General features: G+C 46.8%; 1 pseudogene; it reads right to left on the reverse strand.

Annotated features, from left to right (window-relative positions):
- Positions 1-22881, reverse strand: part of LOC144103346 (sodium/iodide cotransporter-like) — a 32287-nt pseudogene that overhangs the window by 1511 nt on the left and 7895 nt on the right.

Raw genomic sequence — 22881 nt, forward strand, 5'->3', positions numbered from 1 at the left:
CTTATTTTTTTCAAGCCGCCCTTTACGGACGATACATCATATCCATCTCGTTATTTTAGTTGCCACACCTTCCCTACATATTCCAACATTTTTAATAAAGGGTGTGAACTTGGTACGTAGTAAAAAAGCTACAAACTGTGACAGCGCCTTCTTCGCCTACAGGACTTGTTATTTGGCGTGTTTGTTATACTTGGTTCTCAACTAGGCGCGTATTTTTCCCTTCATGTTCTTTATTCTTGCACAGTAGTTAAATTAAGTATTGTCTGAAAAAGCTGTGCAGAATGGGCAGCGGTGAAGAATTAACGCACTACTTGTTAATGACGTATTGTCAAGCAAGCATGAATAACTGAAAGCGCTTTTTTTAAGACTCAATATTCGTACATAATATTATTTCTACAGTGTTGCCACGAAAGACTGTTTCCCTGTGACCGAATCTCTGGTTTGCATAAAGCTCGGCTGCAGTTCTTTGCCAAAGTAATCAGTTTGTAGCTGATACCAAATTAACGCGCTAGCGTTAGAGGTCTCGTTCGCCGTAAATCCAGGCATCGGGGTAACCTTCATTATGAAATCCTCATTGGCCAAGAGGATTGTGATTCCGAAACGCTATTTTCCTAAAACGAAAAAAAAAGCGGTTACGCAGAATCAAATCTCTGTCGGTCGGCCCGGAAGCCGGGCACGCTACTTGTGCAAAACAGGGGAATAGTCGATCAATGGGTTAAATGGAAGCCTGGTACGGGCACTTCACACAGCACAGTACGCCTGTTATATTACAGGATCACTTAGTTAATTAAGGTCACTAGTTAGTGCTACTAAGTAATCTGAGCTATCATGTCTAATAAAGCAGTATGCGACGGCCACAAGCGTGTAAATAGATGTCTACGCAAAGGTGTGTCAGGTAACCCCCAAGCGACCCTAAGGACCAGTTAACTCCATCGCGTCATACCCTTAAGCTAAACTTAAGTGTGTCCCAAGTTTTTTTACTTCTTCTAGTGCAGTGCGTCCATCAAAAGGGAAAGATACTGCCAGATCACCAGCATTAAAACAAATACTGGCTAACTATAATTCAAAACAGAATGCTTCCGACAGGCTCACGCACGCAGTATTTCTTAAGATGCTTTTTCGTGTACAACTGTTAACGTTTTTTTATGGCATCAGGCATGCTTGCAAGGAGCGGCGTTTAACAAAACTCTCGATGGTGCCTTAAGGTCATATATGAAGGAGAACTGCCTCACTTTATCTGTTGCAAAACCTATCTTTCTGGTCATTTATGCGTGGCCGCTGAGTCATCACAGTAGAAGTATATTGTTCTGGTGGCTACCTGCAAGTAATGAAAATTTTCTTGGTACTGAGATAGGACCATTTTTGAATAGTTGCCCTTTGCACCAAGGAAAAACTCGCAACACATGAATTAAAACGAACCCAAAAAAAAGTCACAGTGCCGACAGCCGCCTTCCTAGAGTAAGAAATGCTCCCCCTGCCGCTTTTCGTAAACATCTCATTGGAGACGAAGAACGCCTTTCTATTACTGTGTTTCTTATTTGGCTTAGATATCAAGTTCGCGTTCAAAACTCAAAAATTTTTTTTTCATTGTAGTTGTTGCTGAAAGTGCGTTCAAACCTGCCATTATATATTAGGTGTCTTAGCTGCTAAGTTTATATTTTTATCCTCGAGATGACTCGTTATGTAATTTTTTCTTTATTAATAATGTTGATGACATGCACTAAATAAAGTACCAAGAAAAAGCTCGAGCGCCACATTTTTTTTTTACAAAAGTAAAGCAGGTAGCCATCTCTCACCTCGTCGAGGCTCCAACTAGTCCAGCCAAGAAGATACCTCTGAGCACAGGAATGTCAGAGAGGCTGGTCGTCAAGTAGGATGGAACGACGTGGTAAATGAGAGAGACAGTTATTACAGGCCGATAATGAAGCAATCGTATGAGAGGCACACAGTATGTTTCAAAAATACAAAAATGCGTGGGATAACTTCCTGTTACATCATGATGTAATATTTGGGTTAACACTTACGGACGAAGAGAGCACATTTTGAGAGTTTTTCGTAACAATTTCTTCTATAGAATGTAGCCGGTAGATCTAACACTAAATTTCAGTAAGAGGTTACTGATCTGTTTAAGTATCTATATTGCCTTGACACCACGTCTTGAAAACACTTGTCCAGTGCCTTTTGTGCTAGCAGCAAAGCATGTAACGATTCTAAAGACCTTGTGCTAGCTTCCAAACTAAGAAGTGTATTTCTTCCAGCTAAGCAGCATTAAGAATCGCTTGCAATACCGTTTACTTTATTTGTGAATGGGAGATAACTTATCCGAAACAAACCAGTTTTCTAATGCGGCTTTAAATGCTGTAAGGAAATCATCCAAGCGGCAAGCAATGAGGACAGAATTACAACTGCGTAAACAACAAGCAAGTTCATTTATCTTCTTTTACGGCGTATTTTATTGTTCTTTAACAAACCACTGACTCACGGCGGTTTTTGACCGGCAGCCATTTTTAATTCTGTGCTGTATACAACAAACTACAGATTAAAGATGCTATTGTACGTAGCCAGGCCTCTACAAATAAATAATATAACAAGTGCAATCTCCCGGAAATTTGTTCTTTCCATAAATTTCCATATCTGCGCATTCCTCAGCGTCCTACAAGTGTCCAACAGGAGGCACAAGTAGGCAATAATATTGGGTCACTGTCCATGCAGCTCTCTTCGGATCACTATCCATGCAATTCTCACATGTATTGCTTTCTGAGTGCAAACATTCGAAAAGTGTGTATTTTCTTTTAAGGACTGCGATCGTCGAATAAGGCGTTCTTTATTCCAACTTTATATTATATGCAGCTAAATTCTAGACTGGTTGAGTGCCTAATTTACAATTGCACATGCCTCAGTGAACTACCCGAAACGTGTTGACATCGAGCATCTTTAAGAGAAATTGCTGTCCTGTGTTTTTATTGGGACCTTTGAGGTCTATGAATGTTCTAGGCTACTCATAGATGAGCGTCACCTGATCGTAACTTGTGGTGCTTCCACGCAGGACAGGCTCACAGTTTGAACCAATATATGATAGCGATGCCGGTGCAGTCTCCCAGGAAGAAGAAAACAAACACGAAAAGAGGGCCTTCGATGGCTATTCTGAAAAGGATTTCGAAAAGAAAATTGAAGCATAAATATTTTGTTAACGTAACGCCGTTTATTGATGTCAGCGCTTTCAGGTGCGACATGCACCCTTTCGCTTCCTGCAGTGTCCTGGCAGCGATGAACCTCTCCATTGCAATCTGGTCGAAGCCCGTACGAACAAAGCTGAAAGCTAGGGCTCCTGTCATTCCACTATAGAAGTTCTCGTCATTCATCGCGTCGAAGCTGGCCCTGCGCGTCAGCATGAGTGATTTTGAATGTATGTTGACTAATATGCGTTATACACTCTTAAGCGTCTACATCCTTCATGATGACCAGACAGTCGAAAGTTTCCTTGAAGACATGGCGTCGACAACTAGTAAAGTAAAAAACAGTGCACGGTAGTGACGGGCGACTTCAAAGCTAAACAATGCAAGGCGCAGGGATAATACCAGACTGTGGGTGACTGTGGCTAAGGTTTTCAAAAAAGCGCAGTGTGTTATCAGTAGAATTCGCAGAAATAAATATTTTACTGTTCATGAATAACTTATCTAAAATGGAGAGCCGTAAATTGGCTTGTATCAGCCGGATAGGTGAGACTGAAAGCAAGCAGACTTCATATTGTGTGCTAACCCTGGCTTCGTGCAGGAAGTCGGGGTGCTCGGTGCGGTGAGACGAATTCATGACAGGATAGCAACATTTCGGATTAGCTTAGACTTACTGAACTAGCGTTGAGCGCCACGGTAAGCTTTGGCTCGAGAAAAGGTCACGGTTTATCATAAGTTGCGTAACCCTGCCAGCCGACGTAACCCGCGTCCTTTCTCTAGGGCCAGATTGCCGTCCCACGCAAAGAGTTAGGCCGAGAACAGCATTCTTCTGTTAGCCAGGTGTCTCAACATGCTTCGACCTAGGTAACAGCTAGCGGTATTTCGGAAAGTGCTGACGTGATTAACAGTTGCGAGAACTAATAATCCCATCTACCCGTTACCCGTGTCCCATCTTTTCCACGCGACCAGTTTGTGTTCTTCGGCCGTACAAAGAGAGTGGTTTTGCTGTTCTGCCTACTGAAAAATTTAAGGGCACAGGGTAAGCCCTATACTTCCCATGTATTTTAGGCCATGTTGGGGTACATGTTTCTCACTAACTAATAACAGTAGCCTAATAATACATATATCATTGTTTGCCAAATTTTGTGCTCTTTTTACTGAACTAGAATATTTGAAATGTGTTGAAAATTCGATTTTTAATAAAATTTTTTCCGGTAGTACACAAATCTGGCCTTTCTTTGCGCATTTCAAAATTCATAACAGAATAACTGCTCAGTGAAATTGCTTAATTCTAGTTCAGTAGTTGGCAACACTTATGTAGACAATTGCAAAAAAAAATCAGCCGTCTGTCTTGAAAGGCATTGAAAATAATGGTACCTTTGTAAGAAAGAACACTGTTTTGAGATAAAAGAGCGTAAAGAGAAAAAAGATGTGAAAAACCATTTTTTATTCGCAGAAACGCCTCCATAGTAATTGGTTTAATAGCCTCCTGCTTCGTAGTCACTGTCGCCGTCATTTTTTCGCTTTTCGGCTTGTCGTTTTGACTGTCGGGCCTCTTTTGTAAGCTGTCGTGTTGCTCGGTCCGCAAAGTACATGCGCTTATGGTCAGCTTCCCTCAGCCACTTGATGGTGTTGCTCCCTGGGTTCAATCCACACGCCTTCAAAACGTTGGCCGGTGCGATGCTACCATCATTAAATGAAAGAACAGCATCCAGTGTTGCCATCAGTAGGGTCCGAAGCCTAACAAACACATTCTTTGGCGCGCGTTCCCAAACAACATGGTTGAACGACTCATTTGCATTTTGAGTTCGCCCATGCAGGCGCTTCTGTAGGAGCTCAGCCTTCGATAGCTCCCTATAAATGGGTTTGATAGCCTCCAAGACAGATGCAGGCAAACTCTCCTTGTGGAAAAATGGCTTGCCCTCTGACTGACTTCTGTTGAAGGCACACCACGTATCAGGTCCCTTTGGGCAAAGTCCATGGCATGGGTCATCGTCTGTGGCCGATAAGTGGAAGAAGGTTGCCCAAACGGCCTTTCGCATTTCATCCAGGTTTCCTACATTTCTTCTGATGGCCAAACCATAGTACGTCTGGAGCTTGTCTATTACTGCATCAGTCAGTCGGCCTCGGCCCGAGAGGCTCTTTCCATCAGAGAGTTTTCCTGCTTTGTTTCCTTTTTTTAGCCTTCGTAACCTTGTGCCCATCCTTTTTTGCACGTGCCCTATGCACTCAACCTTGGATATTTCAACGGAATCACCATATGGCATTTGTGCCTTCACAGCCATAAAAGCCTTGCTGTCACCATCGCCAAGGTATTTGACGTATCGAGCGCCGTGAAGCTCCTCACTCCTGCCGAAAATTTTCAGTGCTCCTGCGACTTCCATTCCACCGCTGGTGCCTTGGTAGTTGCTTTGGCACACCTCTCTATGAAGGGGGTCACTGTTTGTACCCCTGATGCTGCACTTTGGACAACGTTTAGACAAAACCTCCACATCCAGCACTTTCCCAGAGTCTACACTGGTCGCAGAGACTATGCCGTTATTCGAAGTATGGCCTCGCTTCTGCCAGCTTCCATCAAGAGCAACTGCGATGTCTTTATCCCCCTCATTCAGCTGCACAGCTTCGTCAGCTGCCCTTTTCATCGACTCCTGAGCAGCAGCTTCGATGTGACCTAGAAGCTCTTGATTGTATTTCGCAAACTTTGTCGGCGGCTTAGGAAGGTTTAGCATAGCACAGAGTATATTTCCTGCAGCCATTCCCTTACCAATGGACCTCAAGGCATACACTAACCTGAGGTTGGCTTCATAGAGGCCAGAAGTAATTTTATTCGACGTCCCAAATCGTTGTGCGGCACTACACACTTCACAGTTTAAACTGTAAACGCTTGCAACACCTACCCGTTTTGTCACAATTTCGATGAGCTCAACACTTCCACCGCACTCTCTGTACACACAAATCTGTGTAATTGCGGCACAAATGCCGTCCATGTCCATTAAGGCATATTGGCTGCTGCTCTGTAGCACATCCTCTACCTGGAAGCACAGAGAAAATCTTGAAAGCTTCGATGTCGAGGAGCTGGCGCGTTCGGCGTTCGGGATCTCATTCAGTCGTGGACATCCTTTTGCTTTTTCACGATGAGCGTAGCGGTTGCCGTGAAATTCACGCCTGTCGAAGGCCTTCTTTGCCCTGGGCATCTCAACTTATCAGCAGCAACCAACACCGGCACAATTTACAATACTGATCGAAAGGGATAGCACTCGGACGCAGCTGCATGAAGGTTGCAGAAACGTGGAAAAAACGTGCAAAGCGTCTCAGGATTGTCTTGGCTAAAAAAGAGGAGCTGTACAATAGTTGCCAGACAATTTTTTATATGTAGCTGATTTTAGACAAGTTTTGAAATCAGGTGGTGGACTTTTTGGTTGAAAAATTTGACGTTAATCCTGAAAGGGGGCGTGGCCGCTCACTACTTGGTTTCGGAAAAAGCGTTTTTCAGCCGTAAATATGGCTTTCTGAGGAAAGTGCGATCATGGAACATGTGTAGAAAGAATTGAACTTCTAAAATTCCAAAAGAAAAAAAAACGATTTTTTTTCTAATTTTACCTTATCCTGTGCCCTTAAATCAAAATCGAAAGATGCTATCTCCTCTACGCTTCACGCTTCGCATCCCAAAGGATCTAAGGCTATAAGAGACGCTGTATTCGAGGGCTCCGGGTATTTTCTACAAAACCCGGGTTCTTTAAAGTGTACTGTCGTTGCACAGCACATAGGCATTAAATATTTCGGCTCCATCGAAATGCCACCGCAGCGGCCAGGATTGAAACTGCGTTTTCAGGTCAGCAGCCGAGCACCGAAACTCAGCCTCCGCGGCGGCAATCACCTCTATGTTCATTTTCCAACGAAGGTGTTTCTAAATAACTATAGTCCAGCACAAAGAAAATTTGTGAACACTCCAACTTTCAAAACTTGTAAGGAAGGTGATCATTAAAAGAAAGAAAAAATTTAAAGGACGTATTATTCCAAAAACGCATAAAATTGACGTACAACAAAGGACCATTTTTTCAGAACAAGGAGAGTGGACGCACTTAGTTGCTCTCTTCTTACAGCGCCATATAAATATTTATCAGTGGACAACGCTTTCACCTTGATTAATTCTAATCAGGATTTAAAGAGAATTTAATACTGACAAGAGCTGCCAGTATTTCTTTTGGTATTAAGGATCTTTTTTATTCTTCACCCTACAACCCTATTTCTGAATGCGCTGAACGTTCAATCGACAAAATATGGATCAGTGATTTCCAAAAAGCTGCCGGGAATAACATTAATATCGATCAATATCTTGGATCGGGATAGTTGGTGAATCATCAAGGAAAGTGGCAGAGTGAAGCGACAAGGACGAAATAGAGACACGAAAACACAGGACAAGCGCTGACAAGCGCTTAGTCCGCATTGAGTCAGCGGTTGCCCTCTGTTCTCGTGTTACTGTTTCGTCCTTATGGCTTCGCGCTGCCACTGCCGAGGCTCTAGTTTATTGCTTTTTTAAGAACATTTAGCTTTTTATATATTGTCAATCTGCATGAACCTCGAAAGCTCACTGCACTTCCAAAAATAATGTGTAGGCATTGAGACCTGCAAAGCCCCAGTCATTACTAACTTAGCACTTGCTCATTTTGATCGTGTTCTTTAGACCTCGCTCATGGAAAAGAATATTCTTTATTACTTCTGCATTGCGGATGACTGCTCAGTTGTTATAAAATTTTAACAATGCGCCATTGAATGCGGAAGCAGAAAGTGACGATTGTGTTCCAAAATGTGATCAGCCCGCTGTAAATGGCCAAAATAGATTTTCAGATTTCCGGCTTCGTTTTAAAGGTGTTACTCTCTGATGGTGCTATGAACAGTGCGCCAACCAACCACTTCTGCCTTTTTACTCCGCACACTCAAAGCTTGTTAAACAATCTATCGCCACCTTGTGCCTAAAGCTCGAGGCAAATCTTGGCAGCACTTTGTTCCAGATGCGCTCAACCATCAACCTGAAAGAATAATTAACGCTGGATGCCTTTAGAATCTCATTTCTGTCGCAGATGGCCTTATAAAAAAGATGTTCACAAAGCTGGCAGATGTGAGGCCCGGTAACAGTGTAGGCCGAAGGTCGCTGTGAAGCCTTACGTTGACACATTATCGCATAATCTCGAGAAGGCGGCCTAGCGAAATAACGCGAAATTCGTGATCTCTCCTCCAAAAAGCTGTCAAAGCTCTGCCAAATTAAAAACCCAGCTGCATCCCTGCAACGTGACTGCAGCAGGAAGCACAGGCGGCCTTCTATTTGAATCACAGAAGTCATAGTAGATCAAGTTCGTTTAAGGTGCGGAAAATTGTAGGTTGACCAAACTGGAAGATGTGCTAACTGCAGGTTAAGGGAGCGCGCAGAGAATGTAAAAAATGTGCGTGCAGGAACAGTGAAGCTTCGTAACTTCTTGCCCTTGTAAGCAAGACGACAGGCGTACGCGCGAGCCGCATGGCCATCGCCTGGTGCACGCTCCTGGCTGGACTAGCAGACCTAGGACTGCTGTTGGCCCTGCTCCCGTTAAGAAGCTTCACCGAATAAACCCCACTTTACATATGGTGCTGGTACCGAATAATAACCTGTCGCCCTAGAACTCCGCAGCCGGGTGCTACCCCCTACAACAATGCCTTCGGATGCAAACCAGTAAGCCGCACAAGTGAGCCCGGCTGCCGTCGTCTGAGCTGGTTCTCTCTTCAAGAGAGACCCCGGTGTCTTCAGCGGCATGGACGACCATGATATTGAGCTTTGGCTCACATCGTATGAGCGGGCGAGCGCATACTGCAAGCGGGACGCGGAAACCAAGCAGAACTATGTGATTTGCTATCTGACGGGCGTGGCGAATCTGTGGTATGGAAACCACGAGGCGGACACTACATCATGGCCCGTTTTCAAAACGAACTTCTCAGAGGTATTCGGCTTTCGGGCTGTCAGAAAACTCCGTGCCGAACAGCGCTTGCGTGAGTTGTCGCAGCAGGTAGGAGAGAACTTCACGAGTTACATCGAAGATGTCGTCGATCTGTGCAATAGGGTGAACGCACAGATGACTGAAGCCAGCATGATCAGGCATAATCTCAAGAGCATTGGTGACGACGCCTTTCAGATGTTGTTGACGCTAGACCTGTGCTTCGTTGCTGAAGTCGTCACCCTAAGTCAGAGCTTCGACGAACTACGCAAGCAGAGGGCTCTGGCACACGAACACACCACGAACGTCGACTGGCTTCCTGGCCTGCGCGATGCAAGAGACCGGTCATCGTTCCTGCCGCTCATCAAGAGCTTCATCCGTGAAGGTGCTCGGCAGCTCTCGCTTATTTCCTGCCATCGAGAGCCATCACCACACATAACTCTGAATCGGAGGGACATCATTCAAGAACAGGTCGCTAAGGCTCTCCCGCTAGCCCCTCAGCACACACCTCTCGCGGCCCCGATGACATATGCGAACTTTGTTCCGCGACCTCGCCCACCTTGCTATGCTCCGCCTCCTGGTCCTGTTCCACAACCCGCTGCTTTTATTCCACCGTCTTCTCAACTGCGAACCTTCTGGGGCGCGCCTGATAATATTTGACCGCCTGGTCAAACGGTAAACTCCTGGCGCACGCCTGACAGCCGCCCGATCTGCAACTTCTGCGGCTTGTCAGGTCATGTGGCGTGGAATTGCCGTCGACGCATGAACGTCTCACGACCACCTCCTGAAGTTTCCGGTTACTGGTCCCTGCGTAAGTATTCACCTCCTTCTAGCTTCCCCTAAGCCGTTCTCTGTCTCCTGAGCGCACCGCCTTCTCTTGACGCAGTTCACCTTCTCCACGTCGGCGCTCCATCTCTCCGATGCGACGGTGTCCCTGGGCCGCTTAAGAAGTAATTTACGTGCCGTAGATCCTGAGGCGAGAACTGCGCAGTCGTGAACGTCCTCGTTTGTCTGCCGCTAATCTAACTGAAGTTTTTGTAGAGGGCATATCTGCGAAGACGCTTGTGCTGCGGTTTCTGTCATAGATGCAGCGTTTTCCCGCTCTTTGCTGAAACTGAAGACGTGCCTTTCTGGCCTGTCATTACGAACTGGAAGCGCGCATCATCCAGCCATTAGCAGCGTGTACGGCTCTAGTAGTCACAGAAAGCGTTTTACATTTGGTCGAGTTCATCGTTCTACTATCAAGTTGTCATTCGATTATCTTGGGCTGGGACTTCCTATCGCTCCACGACGTGGTCATCGACTGTGCTCGCGCTTATGTAGCGCTCTCTACGTAGCCGAATCCTGTACCAAAGACTGAAATTTGCGACGCCCCAGTTTCTGCCAAAGCTTTTGTCGCCGACAGTACCAACGTTTATTTGGGCTCTTCCATGATTGTGCCTCTCTCCTGTGACTGTGTTCGCGATGCCAGTGTCATCTCCACGCCGTCTCCTACTTTTATACGCCGTCACTGTCTGTCGCTGCCTTATGCCCTGCTCACTTTATGCGCTGGCCTCACCGCACTATGGGTCTTAAAACCCGTTATCAAGCCCCTTCGCTTTGAGCCACGGGGATTGCGTAGGAATTATATGCAGCTATTTATTGATCCTGTTTTCATCCACCCCGACGCTGCCGCAAACTCACCGCCGGTCGCCATGGACACCCTCAGCTCACCTACTCCTGCACCAGCCCCGTCGTCGACCGACCTAATCCGTCGCTCAATTGACGCCATTATTCCTCCAAATAAGCGAACCCAGCTTCTTGCGCTTCTTGAGAAGTTTCGCTCCTCCTTCGGTAACCGCCAACTTGTTTTCGGGCGCACGTCGACTGTCGAGAATAGCATTGACACCGGCGCCCATGCCCCTCTGCGACAGCGCCAATATCGTGCTTCCTCCCCTGAACGACGAGTTATTGAAGAACAATTATGCACCAGGCTTCGGAGTGGCGTTATTCAGCCTTCCACCAGCGGCCCCTGGGCCTCCCCGGTTGTCCTCCTCAAGAAAAAGGATGGTTCCGTTTGATTTTGCGTCGATTACCGCCGCATTAATAAGATCACACGCAAATGCTTCTACCCTCTGTCTCGTATTGATGACTCTCTGCACTGTGTACAAGGCGTGGTGCTAAGCAATTTTCTTTCCTTGATTTGCGCTTAATTTATTGGCAGGTCCCAATGGCAGTTGCAGATCGCGCCAAAACCGCGTTTGAGAACACTGATCCGGAGTTCCCGGGTTCGAACCCGACCGCGGCGGCTGCGTTTTTATGGAGGAAAAACGCTAAGGCGCCCGTGTGCTGTGCGATGTCAGTGCACGTTAAAGATCCCCAGGTGGTCGAAATTATTCCGGAGCCCTCCACTACGGACCTATTTGTTCCTCTCTTCTTTCACTCCCTCCTTTATCCCTTCCCTTACGGCGCGGTTCAGGTGTCCAACGATATATGAGACAGATACTGCGCCATTTCCTTTCCACCAAAAACCAATTATAATTATTATAACCCTGACGGCCTCTACGACTTTACCGTCAAGCCTTTCGGCCTCTGTAACGCTCCTGCTACTTTCCAGCGAATGTTGGATGCTGTTTTGAGTGGCCTCAAGTTGAAGACAAGCCTGTGCTACCTGTAATATATAGTTATCTTTTCGACCGACTTGCAAACGTATCAATCTCGCGTGAAGCACGTCTTGAAATGCCTCGCAAACGCAGGCCTGCGGCTGAACTTTAAAATATATGCACCTTTGCTGACCGGGAACTGACAATTGTAGCAAACGTTGTGTCGAAAGACGGTGTACCCCTTGACTCCACGAAACTTCGTGCTATGACTGAGTTTCCCAAACCTTCCACCACTAGTAACTTAGCAGCTTCCTAGGGCTCCGCTCTTATTTTAGGCGTTTTATTCGCAACTTTTTCTCAATGGCTGACCCTTTGACTCAGCTGCTCAGAACCAATGTCGATTTTTCGGCTTGGTCACCCGCATGCAACGACGACTACAACTCCTTGCGTCGTCTCCTCGCGGCATCGCACATCTTTCTTCTCTTCGACCCGGCGGCCCCGACTGGAGTCCACACGGATGCCAGTGGTATTGGTCTCGGTGCAGTGCTCGCCGAGATAAAATATAGATTCGACGAATATGTCATTGAATATGCCAGCCGCACACTGACCAAGGCTAAGTCTCACCTCTCTGTGACTGAAAAAGAGTGTGTCGCCCTTGTGTGGGCATTAAGCAAATTTCACCCTTACGTGTAAGGCCTTCATTGCGACGGCGCTACGGATCATGACGCCATTTGTTGGCTTTCTTCACTGAAAGATCCTTCCGGCCACATTTCGTGAAGGGCCCTGTGTCTTCAAGAATGCAACATCCGAGTCCTCTACCGGTCGGGCCGCAAGCATCAGGACGCCGACGCCTTGTCTCGCTCCCCGTTCCCCACCGAACTGGCCTGCCTGCGCAAAATCGAAGCCCCTGAGCCGTCTGTCATTATCAGTGACCTGCCTTCTGAACAGCGCAAGGATCCCTGTATTGGTACTCTTGTCAACTTTTTCTCCGACCAGTGAGCGGTTGCAACAGCCCGCGCGCTGCAGCCGTAAAGCTTCACATTTTGCTTTATTGCTGTAAGTATCAATCTAATCGACAAAAATGCCTCTTCGTCATTCCTCGCCACCTGAGGTCCTATATCTGCTCATGTTTTCACGCTGACTTAAAATGCTGTCATGCGGGCCTTTTCAAGACTTGCACGCTCCTCCGTCTCCGCTACTACTGGCGCGGCATGTACAGTTTCGTTTTGAAACGCGTACGCTCGTGCCTCGACTGCCAACGCCGCAAGACACCCACTAACCTTACTGATTGCGAGCTGCAGCCTATATCTTGTCCGCCTCGCCCTTTCCACAGCGTTGGCATTGATATATATGGGCCCCTCCCGTATATTGTGTCTGTCCAATGATGGGTCATTGTTGCCGTCGGTAACATCACGAGGTATGTTGAAACCGCCGCACTCTGCTGCCGCGGCACAGGATGTGGCATACTTTCTTCTGCTTCGGTTCATTATTCGACACGGTGCCCCTCTTGATCTCTTCAGCGACAGAGACCGCGTCTTCCTATCTGATGTCACCAAAGCTCTGACCGTGAGTGCAAGGTCATCCATCGGACTTGCATCGCTTAGCACCCTCAGACCAATGGCCCCACTGAAAGCTTTAACCGCACTCTGGGGGACATGCTGGCTATGTACGTCTACTCGAAGCACACGAACTGGGACCTTATTCTCCCGTATATTACGTTCGCGTACAATACTCCTACGCTGAATACAACAATATTTTCTACTTTCTTCATCTTTTATGGTCCGACATCGTTCCGTTGCTATTCATACTGTTCTCCCCTATCTTCCTGATACTCCTGAGCACACCACAGTTTCCGAAGCCGCCAGGCAGGCCGAAGATTGCCGCCAGATCGCCCGGTCGCTCACGACAGCTACCCAGTACATTCAAAAAACACGCCACGATGAAGATAAAGCTCCACAGCATTTCTCGCCCGGCTCTCTTGTCTGGCTGTGGATACCTCCCCGTACTCCGGGCCTCTCCCGGAAACTTCTCGCTAAATATGAAGGGTCCTATCGCATCTTGAAGCAAACATCTCCAGTCAACCATATTGTTGAGTCCCTCACATCGTGACCCTATCTCCGACGCCGCGGCCGTGATACTGTGCATATCCTGCGCCTCCAGACATACTATTACCCCGCTGTCTTCTCCGCCCCTTAAGTCGCCAGGGTGATGGCTTCTCATCAGTCCAAGAACGATTGTAAGGAATAGGACGGGCGTACGTGCGAGCCGCACGGCCATCGCCTTGTGCACGCTCCTGGCGGGACCAGCTGGTCTTGGATTGCTGTTGGTCCTGCTCCCGTTACGAAGCTTCCCCGAATAAACTCCACCTTGCACCCTACATGTTCTATCTATTTTGTAGCCTCGCCAGCTGTGTGTTTGAGACCGTCATTATATTCATCGGTCATCTGTTCGTTCAGCAACCCTAATGGTTGCTCGGGCAGCTCAAGCGCGGAGGATCGCTACGATGCGTCAAACACCAGAACAAGCGACAGACATTGAGCGCGCTGCCCTGTGATAAAAAAAAAGCTGCTAAATGCGGCGGCACCTAAAACACCAAAAGCGACGAAGGCAGCCGTGAGTGGTCTCCAGCTTAGAAAATCAGGGATAGTCGCGGCCTGTCTGAAGACATGAATGCAGCCAGTGACACCATGTCCGTTGTCCAGCTCCAAGAACACGAATGTGTGAGAGCAGGGCACGATCAGCATCCAGATGGCTTGAGCCGTACCCGAGTGCGGGTAGCACCATCTACGAGGCGTGCATGAAGCGCTCCACCATTCTTGCAGCGCTTTCATGCTTACTACTACCGACGACGAGAGCGACTATCAGCATTCCAAACAAAACGACACTAGATTTTTTTACTAGTAGTGGATTCTTACAACAGCGTCAGAGTTGAAACCTAGTGCCTCAGGTACCCGAGGCGATTGCTTTACCTCTACGCCACCAGCGCATCTGAAAGACTTCAGTCCGTAAATACATCAGTGCATTAAATAAACAATTGTTAGCTGCCCAAACGATTGAAAAACTAATAGTGCCGGTGTCCGCCCCGAGAGCACTGTACTATTGTCGAGAAGTGCATGATTTTTTTCTCGTTATGTAAATATGAGTGATTTTTGTGAGAAAAACCTGACGCAGAAACTATCTCACTTTTCGGTGGGTACCTCGATCATGCCGTAAGGAAAGAACGGAAGATGCGAGCGAAAGAAGAAAGAGAGAATGTGGTCTCATAGTGAAGGGCTCCGGAACAATTTCGACCTCCTGGGCATCTTTAACGTGCACTGAGGTCACACAGGACGTGGGCGCCAATGTGTTTTTCGGCTCCATCGAAACGCGACCGGCGCGGTCATGTTTGAACCCCAGTACTCCGGCAGAGTAGACGAGTGCCTTAACCACCGAGCCACCGCGGCGGGCTTGTCTTGCAACCTCCTTCTTCGCTCACCACTAAGCTCCACCAAAGAAGTAGCCGAAAGGAATTGTAAGACATTTTATATCCCATTCCTCGGCTCCTATTACTGCTGAATCTCGCATGGAATTTCGCATAGTGTGCCAGGGCCGTTTTCTTCACCCCCCTCGTCATCTGGTTATCCGCCACACTCTTCACGGTTGGAGCACCTACCGCAGTGGCTTTGAGCCTACTGAGGTGGAGTACGCGGCTCCGGACCTGGTATTTGCTGTAGCGTTTCGATGGAGGCGAAACGCAAACTCCGTCCGTGTGCTGTGAGATGCCACTGCACGTTAAAGATACCCAGGCGGTTCACTTTCGGCCGCTTCACCTTCGTCACTGCGAGGTTCAAGTGTCCACCAAAACGTGAGGCTGATACTGCACCTTATCTTTCTTCAGAACCAATTTTTAAGGTTGCAGCGATACTAAGAAACACTTTGTGAATAAAATTTTGCCTTAAACGGCAGCTGAAACTTCCCGAATATAAAGCACAAATCATTGAACACTTAACAGTAAATCTTGCTGGGCTAGTTGGTATAACATCGTGCAACAGAAGTAAAAACAGCGCTAATTTTTACACAAACACACCGAAAGACCAGACAGGACGGGCATAGTTGGAGTCAGCGCCCGTCCTGTCTGGTCTTTCCGTGTGTTTGTGTAAAAATTAGCGCTGTTTTTACTTCTGTTACGCATTTAACACTGTAAAGCATTTGTACATACTGAGCATTTTTAAACAAACGCAGCTTCCTTAAATGAGCTCAAAGCATTTCGGCTATAAGGCGCCGCCTGCCGGATATGTCTGTTTTGAGGCAACTTTAAGCGTAAATGAGTTCTCGCCATTTATGTCGCCCATCTGCGTAACCAAATGGAAAGTGGCTAAAAACTGAGCAGCCTTCTTCGCCGAAACAGAAGTCATTCAGGTTAGTGCCCGTCATCGATCTCAACGGAGGGGTGACGAAGTTGGAGTCATAGATGACCTTCGAAATGACGACCAGGGTTGACAGGACCAATGACGAAAGCTTGAGCGCAGTCCGCCCACACGACTCCGCGCAGATCGCCCTTCGTGGAAATTAGAAGCATGGTTGGGTGCGGAAAAAATAAATGTGCTTACTCATCAACAGCTGTCATTCCTTTCTTGGTGTATTATATCAGGTACGCATCATAGCTCCTAGCGGAGAAATTACGGCAGTAAAATACGCAGCACACAACTTCAAAATGGTATTAACAATGAGCACAGTAATTCTCCAATTCGACAATTGCAATTGGTTCAAACCAGACGTGGAATGCCTCTATCATTACGATGCACACTAGCGAGTAAGAAAATGAGCCGACGCAGAGGCAGCGATTGAATATCGAGCGTTAACACTACCAGCATATGTCACCGGTTCTAATCCCTGCCTGCAGCTTGACGTTAACTTAACTAGGCAGGTTACGCTGCGCGAAGCGCGAAATCGTATGCGACGATACCGAAGACTGTGACAAACGGTTTAGCCGCAAACTACTTATGAAGATTCGTAATGGCGTGGAATTAAGGGTACATAGGTCGCCGTTTCAAATTCCTGCCATGATCTAGGCTCTAACTTAACTAGTAAATTTATGCCGCACAATACGCTGAACCGTATCGCTCCATCTGGAACATTTAGCGACAAATGGTTCACCCACAAGTTTTACACGTATGTTGGGACCAAGTGGCCCGACACTGATATCTGCTAGACAAGGATATATATATATATATATATATATATATATATATATATATATATATATATATATATATGTATATATATGCCGGATCAAAAACAGATTAGGTTCGAGGTTCGAGCTGTGGCGTTAGGTCATCACGCTGCCGCCTTTTGATATTTTATTTAATTATGCAACCACAGGGTTACGATCTGCGTTATAACGCTGAGTCCCGAAACGCGAGAAGTCGAGCCTAAAGGACTACAGACATCTAATTTTAGTGCATGTTTTTTTAAATGATGCATTAGAATTTAAAATAGATGGATCACCGCATGGTTTTTGTCTGTTAAAGCTAAATATTGTATAGCTGAATTTCTTCACTTATTGTTTCGGTTTCACTTTCAACAACCGACCGATGCCAGTGACGTGTAGGTAACGTTTGGGTCGCGTGAGGCAACAAAATAAAAGCAATGTAACTGCTGATTCGTCATTTGTGGCAATTTTAGGTGTTGAAGCAGGCTGTTTTATGCCCTTTAGTCAGTTGGAACTAAGTGCCAGTGTTTTTTTGCTGTTTTTTTTGCGTCACACGGCACAGCCATTTTTCCGTTCATAAAACCTCAACTGAAACTGCGTCAAGAAGAAATTTAATTATAAATTATTTATCGGCCGTAGGCGAATACCTTAGTTTGCTCTGTGTACACCAGCGTGTACAGCATCGTTTGAAAGAAGAAAACATGCAAGTAAAAATTTTGGGGTCTATATTCTTTTAACGTTCTAATGAAATGTCGTTGCTATGGATGCCGCCATTTTGAATTCTAACCGTGGTAGGAGCATAACTCGGAGGCTCGAAACGCGACCAGTAGAGATAACGGTAAAAAACTCTTAAGCAGCATAACTGACGGATAATGAGAGAAGTAGAAGCAGGCAGAAAGAGGGAGAGAGGGAAAGATGAACAGCAAGGCAGAAAGATTATCTAGGCAACGCCCAGTATGCTTCCCTGCCAGTCTCAAGGGTAGTAGAGGGACAAGTAGAAAGGGGAGAGGTGGTATTAGTGGTAGTGGTTTTTTTATTAAAATAATAGTAAAAAGGAAGGAAAAGATTGTTGCTAGTCCCTGAATCTGCCATCGTACTGCAAGAACCTGTGCTGGGGCAGCGGAAATAAAGAATAGCAGGCAGAATGGAGAAATGAAATCAAAGAGGTGAGGGGACAGGAAGAGAGGATAGACAGAAAGGAATGGGAAATCACTGAAACAGGAAAAAATAAAAAGTATTCGAAGTGATTACGACTGTCCAGCCTACTAAATTACATTTGGAGGGAGGGTTTGAAACGGTGCAGCACTGTAATTACCGGCGTTACACCCGCTCGTTTCTATACAAAGCCTTAGATGATCGCTCACTAGTGCTAATCATTTCTGCTAGCATCCGTGAACTGGAACAGAAAGAGATTTGCACAGGCCGTATAACTTAACTACAAAGAAGAAGTGCGCAAGGAGGCTTCTGTCGTTACCGCATTTCGAAGCAGTGTTAGAGACAAGCACGTGAAACTTTTCTGATATAGGCAACTGAACTAGAATTGTTATACCCAATATACGCTGGCATTACCTGTTTAACGTACTTTGATTCGCCTGCATCCGCTTAGATTGTTACATTTTTTCGACAGAGTTATTTCTAGACTTTATTGTGTAAAACTGTTTTCGACGTCACAGCAAAGAAAACTTTTTCAACCAAGTTGTGTGCTGCATGTAGTCGTTGAACTGGCTGCACTGAGTTGCACCTGCCGGAGTTTGGCGAACATCTTTTAGAGACAAGTATCCAGAATATCCCACGTCTAAAGGTGTAGCAGGTCCTCAGCAGAGCCATGTAAATGGTGCCTGCCAGTCCAGTTCCGATTTCGCACTACACCAGCGGCAATGGAAACACTGAAAAACGAAGAAAACTTCAAGGACAATAAAGAGACATTACATTTCGCAAAAATACAATTGTTATTGCCGTCTCTCTAATCATCGAGGCTTTCCAAGCACCCTTAATCAGCTAAAATAAAAAAAAACATATTATGAAGACTTGCATCAAACATGTGCTAATATGAAAGGAGGTCGCACTCACAAAATACTGTCGTTTCTCTATTTCTGGCAACAAACGGGGGTTCGGATAGAGGATGCGTATTATATATTAGCTGTAAATAAGCGCAGCTGCCAGAATTAGGCTTCGCGCATACAGAATGCGTGTTCTTGCTTCGTTTCCGTTCCTCGTATGTATGAGAGTTAGAGATAATGAGGCGTGTATTCCCTGCACACTAATCAAAATTACTATCTAGTCATGATTTAGGCGGAATTTTTAAGCGCACCAAACTATTTTCTCGCCAGTGGGACACAATGAATCCTGCGAATCACGTTTCATTAATAGTTCAATAAAGGCGGGCCAAAACGTGGAGAGTCACAAGAAAAAAAATGCAAAACATGTTTTGCTAAAAAGGAATTTATTTTTTCAACCCCTTACGTGATTGGCCTGAGTGACCACGTCGAAAAAGATTTTTTCCGCACTCCTGAATCTCGTCAACGTTCACTGCTGGCATATGATTTTGTTGTGTAAGCAATACTACGCCAGCCAGCAAGACATGTCGGCTCGTAGCGCACTTGAGCCGTATGTCGTATGCCGTGGCCGACGAACGGCCTTGAGCCGCCGTTCCCCAGCAACGCCGCAGCCGGGCTCCAACAGATGGCGCCGCCGTCGACGCCGCTGCCGTCGCCGCTCGCTCCACCAGATGTGCTCTGCAGGGGTAAAGGGAGACGATGTGTCGCCTCGTGGTGGGTATATATATATATATATGTATATATATACGCTTCGCCTCAATGTATTGCAGTCGTTATGGAGAGCGCGAAAGACACGCAACGACGACAGAACGAAGCGAGGAAGAGACAAGAACGTGCCGCACAACTCGAGAAGCATCGTAACGAAGATGCGGATAGAAGTCGTACCACGTCCCACAGTGACTCTTCAACTGCGGAAGACAACGGATTGAGTACTCGAGACTGTCGGAATGAGACTCTGCGTAGACGACGTGCCAGAAAACGAAGTTTCGCAATTCAACTAGGGTCAACCAGAGCTTAACCAGAGCGTATTTGTTTCTTAATTTGTGCAATTTTTTCGCTGCTGTTCCAGTCACGTTCCGCCAAACACAGTCTCAGAATCGCCGTCAAATCTGCGCCAGAATAAATGACTTCTGATGTCGAAATCAACTCTCGAATATTAATAAGAAGAGGAACAATTCGGAATTCAAAGTAGGATTTGAACCAAGGCTGGCTCAGCTGGCGTTGCTTCCTTTTCGCACGCCTCACACCATTCGGGAATTTTCGCAGCAGCCCAGGCTGCACACTATTGCCGGTGTATATGTTTTTTTTTATTCTGTAAACACTGCGGTTTAGCTCCAGACCACTTCCCGCTTGAAGAATTTGGTTGGGCGCATTTTTCGAAAGCTGGCGTTTCGACTGGTGCCGGTGCCTTCTCAGATAATGCGCGGATTGCTTCACTGGACACGCCGCCTTATCTAAACCAGCGCCACATGCGGGCTGCAAGTGAGCGCTCTTTCAATCTCCGCGCGACACGCGTTGTTAACACCGGCGCAAACCTATCAAAAGCTGCACCATTGATAACGGAAGCACTTTGGGGCTAGTATCATCATCGGCACCCATATAAGTTTACAAATGTCAACACAGTGTACGTAGCATAGGCGGTCCAATTGATACCTACTAAGGAGCGAGTCAATGAAAAAGTGGATTAGTGAGAAGTGTTATGTTCTAACAGCTCAGAGTGTCACATATAATAGAGAGTCTAAACTAAAATTATGAAGGAAAGAGGTTTGAAGAAGACGAAGAGGTTGGCAATAAGGGTGACGTGGATAGCGGAGGCTCCGGCGGCTCAGGGACGCTTCTGCTGAAAGGGAGCGACGCCGGCTACTGCTCCGGTAAGCTGGCGTTCTACGGCTTCGAATCGTAGGCTTCCTGCCGTTCCTGAGCCCGTTCCTGGAAGTTAACTGAGAACGCTAACACCTGCTATGGCCAAGGGTGTTTCCAGCGCTGTTTCCAACCATCCGGGTGGTACCCCCAACGCCAACAACACCGTCATCAGCTCCACAGGTGCTTGGACCGGGAGCTTGTACGACGCAACCAGCGACGCCGCCAGCGACGCCAGCCGCAGGAAGTCGAATGCCATCTCGACGCCGGCTACTGGACCCATACAACGCCGCAGCCACAGCCGCATCGAACCAACCGCGAGCATGAACGCCGACCGCTAATAGTAGAACGCTTGTAGTAGCCGCTGGCAGCCGTGTTCCCGGGTCGGGCGTATTTGTAGTCTTTGTGTTTTGTGCTAGTTTGTTAGTTTTACGTGCAAGTGTGGGTGTCACGTAGGGTATATCAAATGTGCGTCTGTGTGGGTACACCTGTCGCCTAGTACATTCTTTTGGTACGAGTGTGCTTCGGGGAGATCCGTGACAAAGTTTAGTGGCGAGTCTGCCGGGATTCATTTCCTTTATTCTTTTTGCTTTGTCTACGATATTTCCAAACTCTCGAAAGCACAAATGATGGACTTGGCAAAAACATTAGAACTGGCGCTCAAGCTGGTATTAAGCAAGAGAGCGGCGATGCGCCTCTAAGAGGAGGAAGCATAGAGGCAGAAAGAGGAGGCATATAGGCAGAGAGAGGAAAGTGCGCAAGCACGCGCAGACGCTCGCGAAGCATAAGAGTGGGAGGCAAAAGAACTCGCGAGGCAGTAGAGCAAGAAGAGGAAAGAGTTCGCGAGGCAGAAGAGAGAAAAGAGAAAAGCTCGCGAAGCAGAAGAAATATGAGAAAAGGAGGATAGAACAGGATAAGGAGTTAATTTTGTGGAAACAGACGCATGTCGCGGGAGGATATGAGGAGATCACGGACAATGATCAGCATTACTTAGAGGGTGCAGAATCTCCTAGAGCGGCCAGAGTTTGCCCAAGAAAGCAGATGTCTCCTTTCGATGACAAAAGAGATGATCTGGACGCATATCTGCAATGATTCGAGCGGAGAGCTTTGCGGTAAGGCTGGGAGCACAGTGATTGGGCCTCCACATTGAGCATGTTTATTAGTCGGAGAAGTGCCGCATGTATTTGGAAGGTTGCCTGCTGCTGATTTCATGGACTACGAGAAAGTCAAAAAGGCATTCCTCCAAAGATTCAGGCTTACGGCAGAGGGTTTTCGTGAGAGATTTCGCACCTCGAAATCTGAGGATCATTAAACCGCTAACCAGTACACCAATTATTTTGATAGGCGGCTTGATATGTCAAACACAGAAAAGAGTTTTTAACTGTTGCGTGACAAGCTCGTCACAGAGCAATTCTTAGCGTGTTGCAGCTCAAAGCTAGCGCTGTTCCAGAAATAATGTTGTGTTCACAAGAAGAGTTTGCTGACACTGAAGACCAATTTATCGAGGCTTAAGAGCTGAGAAATATGAGTAAAGCAAGGCAGGAAACACAAAAGGTCAGAGACAGATGTGATAAAACCAGGAGCACATGGTGGTGCATCCAAGGCGCCAGTAAGGTGCTTTCTCTGCAGCAAGGTGGGATAATGTGCAGTGGACTGTCGAACTTGTAGCGTTGCCCAAAAGACACAGCTGGTGTGTAAAGGTTGTAAGAGGAGGGGTCATACTCTGGATGAGTGCAGATACAGAACGCAGGACCGAGCTGCATGTGTTGGCCACTCTGGCAGAACTTGTCACACCTCCTTAAGTTCCAGAGCTAAAAGGAGAGCAAACACCGCTGGGAAATGAGGCGGTGAGTGGAACACCCAAGTCGAACGCAGCAATGCCGTTGGTGGTTGGACAAATAGGGGACCGTCCTACACATGTTCCTAGAGAACGCGGAGCCAACACAGCTTTGATTCGGATAAGCCTGGTGAGGAACGAGAATCTTATGGGGGAAGCGTCGGCCGTCCCTCTTGTAGATAGCACAGTAAGGTATCTTCCAGAAGCCAGGATTA

This window comes from Amblyomma americanum, chromosome 9 (genome assembly GCF_052857255.1).
Source record: "Amblyomma americanum isolate KBUSLIRL-KWMA chromosome 9, ASM5285725v1, whole genome shotgun sequence".
Lineage (NCBI taxonomy): Eukaryota > Metazoa > Arthropoda > Arachnida > Ixodida > Ixodidae > Amblyomma > Amblyomma americanum.